We start from the raw sequence: 7500 nt of genomic DNA, 5'->3' as shown, positions 1-7500 counted from the left end.
AGTCGTGCAAGATCGAAAGATGTGGAGAGACCTGGCCGATAGTAGTGCCAACTGCCAGATGCAACTGAATGGATAACATCATCACATCATCCTGAAATTGCATAAATCAAAAGAGATTTTTCATGGGGAGTACCATGCTGTTCAGAATTTAAACTGGTGACAAGAAGTAAACCAAATGGTTATTGGATAAACAGCAACCCTATCTTGTTGGACTTCAATTTCAAGTTGCTTTTATCCACAGCCCACAGTCTCCTAGCACCATTTAAGACTTCCATGGGGACTGATGCCAGGAATACACTGTATAACTGTAGAGAATAAGGAAAATGAACTTGTCAGAGATATGCAGCCCCATTTGCCTAAGGGACAGCTTTTGTGTATCTTCATCAAATTCATCTTCCTTACTCTCTTTAGTTGCCGAGTATAGTCCGTATAACAGTGATACCCATCTTGAACCAGTTGGTATCTTCTTCCAGCAAGGTCATGGAGCTATTAAAAAGTAAGGTGAGGATATATTTTCAATAACACTGGGGTTCTCCAAAAAGAAATGCCTACCAATCCAACATCTCTATCCAAACTTGACTGGAATTGCCCACTCATGGGTGAACAAAGCAATTGGAAAATAGTGCCTCAAATTTTTTGCCAATCCAAAATGGTGCAATGATTGACAGTATCAAATAGTATCGAGAAGCCCATTAAACTCAGTTTACCTCCAAAGTGACTAATGCTGTCAAATGCCTAGGCCTCAACCCCAACTAAAAAGGGTTGTACTATATAAACATAGTTTATACTTTATTCTATGTAAACATAGCTAATATAGAAAATAACTTCAGTGAATGTTCATTTTCCTTTCTAGCTCCATGACTGAAAATCAAAATATGAGCATTTGTACAGACTGACAATGCATTTTTGTATGACGATTCAATGAGACGTGTTCATGAATGCATTAAGTGGTGTTTTGGACACTTTTAATTCTACAATTCCATTTTAACTGATTAGCACCTACAGATTTTTATCATTCATAAAGCCAGTGGTGAAATAAATTCATATATGACTATAATGTTAAGAGTTTAATGTATATTAGCTTCATAAGACCTGACAGGGATGTTACACAATGTGCTGAGGTTACATTTTCATGTACATGCTGCTCAGAAGTTAACTAAAGCATTAAACATCATTTCATTCAATGGTTACAAATTCTACAAGCCTGACCTTCAGATAAATGAAGGGCAGTGCGACAGTTCAATTAATGAAGTTTATTATCAGGTAGAGTATACTATACTTACAAAGAGTTAAACAATCAAACAAAGGAAGATAGCAGATGTGATTCCACTGGTATCCGATGTTTACACAATGCAACTTAAGAACCAGTTTTACAACATACACATAGTGTTTGTATTACTTTTACAACATTTATACACAAGCACACACACACACACACACATTCAGGTATGTGTTTGTGTATGTGTGTGAATGTGTATGTGTATATGTGTATGCACACACAGAGACAAATACACAGAATATGCTTGCATATTGAACTTGCAGTAGATGCTTACACCAAAATGTCATGACTTTTGCACATACATTTCATACTAAATCCAGATCTTAAATTCTCCTTTAGGTTTGTATCTTTCAAATGCTACAGAAAAGAAATAATTATTTATAGCATTTTTTCTACACTAATGTTTCATGCTGATTTCCTCTTCTTTTCCACTGATTTATTCATATTTGCTTTAGGGAGCCGAGGTGGCGCAGTGGTTAAATGTAGCACTGCAAGCTACTTCAGCTGGCTGCAGTTCTGCAGTTTGGCTGTTCAAATCTCACCGGCTCAGGGTTGACTCAGCCTTCCATCCTTCCGAGGTGGGTGAAATGAGGACCCAGATTGTTGTTGGGGGCGATATGCTGACTCTGTAAACCGCTTAGAGAGGGCTGAAAGCCCTATGAAGTGGTATATAAGTCTAACTGCTATTGCTATTGCTTATTATTGATTAAAACTTTTCTGTTCTGATAATATGACTGGGAAATGTGTCTTAGATTTTAAGCTGATGGTTTTTTATGTTTTTCTGCTATGGACACTGAAGGATCCAGTGAAACTTGTGAATCCAATTTTAAAACATATTTAAATGTATAAAATAAAACACATAGGTATAAATTGAATTATGAAAGAAAGCAGTCATGCATAATGCACAATGATTTTGACAATGATCAAAAACTAACAATTAAGTAGTATAATAATATTTGTACTTTATTAATCCATTTCATAAAATAACAAGTGTACTCCTTTTAAAGGGTCCAATAATTTTAGACAGAAAAATTTTATTAAGTTTTAAAAACTGTTTTAAAGTTTTAAAGACTATAAATCATGCCTACATACATTATTGAATGAAAAGCTAAATATCGATTAGAGATTAAAGAAAATACAGTTGAAATTTATTTTAACTGTAATTTACCCATCCAAATTAATAGACCCTCCGAAAGCTATCCTAACTCCAGGTTAAGACTCCCCCTAGAATAGAATAGAATAGAATAGAATAGAATAGAATTCTTTATTGGCCAAGTGTGATTGGACATACAAGGAATTTGACTTTGGTCAAATTCTATGCTCTCAGTGTACATAAAAAGACAAGATACATTTGTCAAGAATCATAAGCTACAAAATTTAATGATAGTCATAGGATACAAATTAGCAATCAGGAAACAATCAATATCGATATAAATTGTAAGGATACCAGCAACAAAGTTACAGTCCTAAGTGGAGGAGATGGGTGATAGGAACGATGAGAAGATTAATAGTAATAGTAATGCAGCCTTAGTGAATAGTTTGACAGTGGTGAGGGAATTATTTGTTTAGCAGAGTGATGGCATTTGGGAAAAAACTGTTCTTGGGTAGTTTTAGTGTGCAGTGCTCTATAGCGTTGTTTTGAGGGTAGGAGTCTAAACAATTTATGGCCAGGATGCGAGGGGTCTGTAAATATTTTCATGGCCCTCTTTTTGACTTGTGCAGTGTACAGGTCCTCAATGGAAGGCAGGTTGGCAGTAATTGTTTTTTCTGCAGTTCTGTTTATTAAAGGTGTAGATGACAGTCTCAATAATCCCTCTGTAGAAAATCAGCTCCTTGGGCAGTTTGAGCTTCCTGAGTTGGCGAAGGAAGAACATTCTTTTTTGTGCTTTTTTATGATGTTTTTGATGTTAGGTGCCCATTTTAGGTTTTGTGATATGGTAGAACATAGAAATTTGATACTGTGGTTGATACTGTGTTATCTAGTTTGCTGTAGAAAAAGGAGGTCAATGCTATGTTTGGATACATGGTAGATTATGGAGGTGAACATGGTGGTTCTCTAACCTGCTGCAGGTGTTACAGTAGTATGATAGAGATAGAATTGTCAATGGCATCAATTGTCAATGGCATCCTTTTGACTTGTGTAGTGTACAGGTCCTCAATGGAAGGCAGGTTGGCAGTAATTGTTTTTTCTGCACTTCTGATTATTAAAGGTGTAGATGACAGTTTCAATAATCCCTCTGTAGAAAATCAGCTCCTTGGGCAGTTTGAGCTTCCTGAGTTGGCGAAGGAAGAACATTCTTTTTTGTGCTTTTTTATGATGTTTTTGATGTTAGGTGCCCATTTTAGGTTTTGTGATATGGTAGAACATAGAAATTTGATACTGTGGTTGATACTGTGTTATCTAGTTTGCTGTAGAAAAAGGAGGTCAATGCTATGTTTGGATACATGGTACATTATGGAGGTGAACATGGTGGTTCTCTAACCTGCTGCAGGTGTTACAGTAGTATGATAGAGATAGAATTGTCAATGGCATCAATGATGTACATCACTGCTAGTTTTACTATTGTTAGTTTCAAAAGTGTTCTGGAAACTTTGTGTAAGCAGTCCCATTCATTCTAGTAAGCTAAACCTCTAATGAGAATGGAGAGAATGGTGCCCCAAAGATGCTTTTTCAAGAGGCAAATGGGCTTTCTGTTTTTTAAAGAGATTTCACTTCTCATCCAAGAAGCTTCTTCAACTCTGACTGGATGGTGGGGAATGGAAGGATTTATTCCTTGCAGACAGCTGATCATTTGCATTCTTTTAGCAAGTCATTAAAACAACCTGGAGGTTTATCTGTGTCAGCAGGGTCACCTGAGTGGTGCAAATGGGTGTGGAGCCTTCTTGGAACTCTAGAAAGGATTGTGTTGTAGACTGGAGATAGATGATGTTGTATCCTTCCCCCTCTGTTGAGACAGGCTGTTCAATTTTGAAATAGATGGCATCTTTGCCCCTCTTTCACATTTTCTCCACTCTATCCAAAATATTGATTTTGCTGTCTTCAAAAAGAGTGCCCTTTGTCTTTTAAATGTAGGTGGATTTCTAGATCTAGTCCTGATGGGTTTGTTCTCCTATGTTGTGCCATGTGTTTATGAAGTGATTGCTTTGTTTCCCCAATGTACAAATCTGCAGCTTTAGAACAACCATGACCTGGACAACGAGAATTTCCAGAAAGCAATAGCAATAGCAGTTAGACTTATATACCGCTTCATAGGGCTTTCAGCCCCCTCTAAGCGGTTTACAGAGTCAGCATATCGCCCCCACAGTCTGGGTCCTCATTTCACCCACCTCGGAAGGATGGAAGGCTGAGTCAACCTTGAGCCAGTGAGAACAGAACCGCTGAACTGCAGATAACAGTCAGCTGAAGTGGCCTGAAGTACTGCACCCTAACCACTGTGCCACCTCAGCTCTCGAAAGAATGGTGGACCCAGCATTAAGGAAAGGAAAATGTTGGTTTCTCCTTTCAGCGTCAATTCATAAATTTCCTGAAAGACAAAGAGACCAATAGGAAAAGAATATCTGTTGCTCAGGGTTGAACTGTGCGGTCCTTGGTGCTCTCTGAACATAGTTGCTTGCAGATATTTCATTACCTGACTAGGTAACATAATTAGTTGAGTAAATGAAACACCTGCAAACAAACAACCAGGTTAAGAGAGCACCAAGACAAAGGGAATTCTATTAAATTTGTTTTGACATGGTTTCTCTGTACTGGTAAGGGATTAGATACTTTCCCTATTAGAAGGGAAATACTTTTTTTAAAGACTTGGTAGTTGCTTTTGTTATTGTTGTTGCTAGTCTTCTAACCACAACTGGTAGAAGATTGATCAATATCACCAGCACCACTGGCTGTTTATTTATTTTTCTTGCTAAACAATCTCAGGCCCCAAATGTCCTTTGGTGAGATGTCTACCATGCCCATCATTTGGTATGAATGCCAGCCACCAAAATTGTAATTATAAGTGAATAGTAGTAGGAATGTCTATTGGACGGGGGCGGGGGGGGGAGGTAGCGAAATCTAAAACTGATAGATACGTCATTGCAATCCATTCAGACATTCCCCTTGACACACCCAACTGGCATACTTGCAATCTAACTATATAAGAGTGACAGAACTGCCATATCTCCAGAAACTGGTTTCCTGGTGCTTTTACTTGTAGTGCTCAGCCAGAAAGAAATTAGCTTGGCTTCTGAAAATGCATAATAGTTGGAGCAAAAGTCTTCTGGTCTTTTTAATAATACAATAATACAATAGCAGAGTTGGAAGGGACCTTGGAGGTCTTTTAGTCCAACCCCTGCCTAGGCAGGAAACCCTATACCATTCCAGACAAATGACTATCCAACAGCTTCTTAAAGACTTCCAGTGTTGGGGCATTCACAACTTCTGGAGGCAAGCTGTTCCACTGATTAATTGTTCTAACTGTCAGGAAATTTCTCCTCAGTTCTAAGTTGCTTCTCTCCTTGATTAGTTTCCACCCATTGGTTCTTGTTCTACACTCAGGTGCCTTGGAGAATAGTTTGACTCCCTCTTCTTTGTGGCAACCCTGGAGATATTGGAACACTGGTATCATGTCTCCCCTAGTCCTTCTTTTCATTAAACTAGACATAGCCAGTTCCTGCAGCCGTTGTTCATATGTTTTAGTCTCCAGTCCCCTAATCATCTTTGTTGCTCTTCTCGGCACTCTTTCTAGAGTCTCCACATCTTTTCTACATCATGGTGACCAAAACTGAATGCAGTATTCCAAGTGTGGCCTTACCAAGGCATTATAAAGTGGTATTAATATTTCATGTGATCTTGATTCTATCCCTCTGTTTATGTAGCCTAGAACTGTGTTGGCTTTTTTGGCAGCTGCTGCACACTGCTGGCTCATATTTAAATGGTTGTCCACTAGGATTCCAACATCCCTTTCACAGTTACTACTGTTGAGCAAGGTACCACCTATAGTGTACCTGTGCATTTTGTTTTTCTTGCCTAAATGTAGAACCTTACTCTTTTCACCATTGAATTTCATTTTATTAGCACATTGTTTTCTGTGAACTTGAAGTTGGCTTCATTAGCTGCTTGGAGCTTTACTGTGAGCTGCAAGTATGGTGTACACATAAAAAGAAAGAAATAGACAATGAGAGCTGTACAGGTAGTCCTTGTATAATTCATTTAGTGATCGTTCAAAGTTAAAACGGCACTGAAAAAAGTGACTTATGGCCGGTTGTCACACTTATGGCCATTGCAGCATCCCCATGGTCACATGATCAGAATTAAAACACTTGGGAACTGACTCACTTTTATTACCATTGCAGTGTCCTGGGGTCATGTGATTACCTTTTGCGACCTTCTGACTAGCCATCTCAAAGGGAAAGCCGCATTCATTTAACGATGGTGTTACTAATTTAACAACTGCAACTTAACAGCTTGGCAAGAAAGGTCATAAAATGGGGCAAAATTGAACGTAACAAATATCTCACTTAGCAACAAAAAATTAGGGCTCAATTGTGATCATAATTTGAGGGCCATCTGTATTCTTAATAGTGGACATTTAAAAAAAGACTGATGATAATGTGGCATCTTTAAGCTAAGTAAGATAAATATTGCAAATCACCCAAAAGAAAACAAAAATTTATTTTGGTTCTGAAACTTTACATATTAGTTCTGAAGCTTTTTGACGTGCTATAACTGTGTCCCCCATCTGTTTGGGCACCAGGACCGGTTCCATGGAGAGAGGTTTTATCCGTGGACCGGAGGGGACATGGTTTCTCATGCTGCCTGCATCCCACGGATGGGGCGTCACTGGTTTTCATGGTCTGGTGGCTGGCATGCCATGATCCAGTGCTGGCCCATGGACCAAAGGTTGGGGATCCCAGTGTTACAACTACTGCTCCCTCAACCACTCCATTCCTATCAGTAAGTATGAAGTCCAGTACAGCTGACTCTATAGACCAAGGCTTTCAAACTCGCAATGACATGTGATCACATGACATAGGACTGCAATTTTCCCCCCATCGCTATATAGCAGCAGCCAGTAGCTTTTACCACATATCAATTATAAGAACGGGACATGAGACCATGAAGGTAAAAGAGATACAGGTTTACTGAGCTTTCTAAAGGTGTTTCCGTGCAAGAGACAAACATGACATTTCGAAAAGGAGAGGTTCATTTTGGAATGTTACAAAGAGAGAAGTGCATAGGA

This window comes from Thamnophis elegans, chromosome 8 (genome assembly GCF_009769535.1).
Source record: "Thamnophis elegans isolate rThaEle1 chromosome 8, rThaEle1.pri, whole genome shotgun sequence".
Classification (NCBI taxonomy): domain Eukaryota; kingdom Metazoa; phylum Chordata; class Lepidosauria; order Squamata; family Colubridae; genus Thamnophis; species Thamnophis elegans.
The sequence above is the reverse complement of the archived record's forward strand: the minus strand, read 5'-3'. Positions refer to the sequence as shown.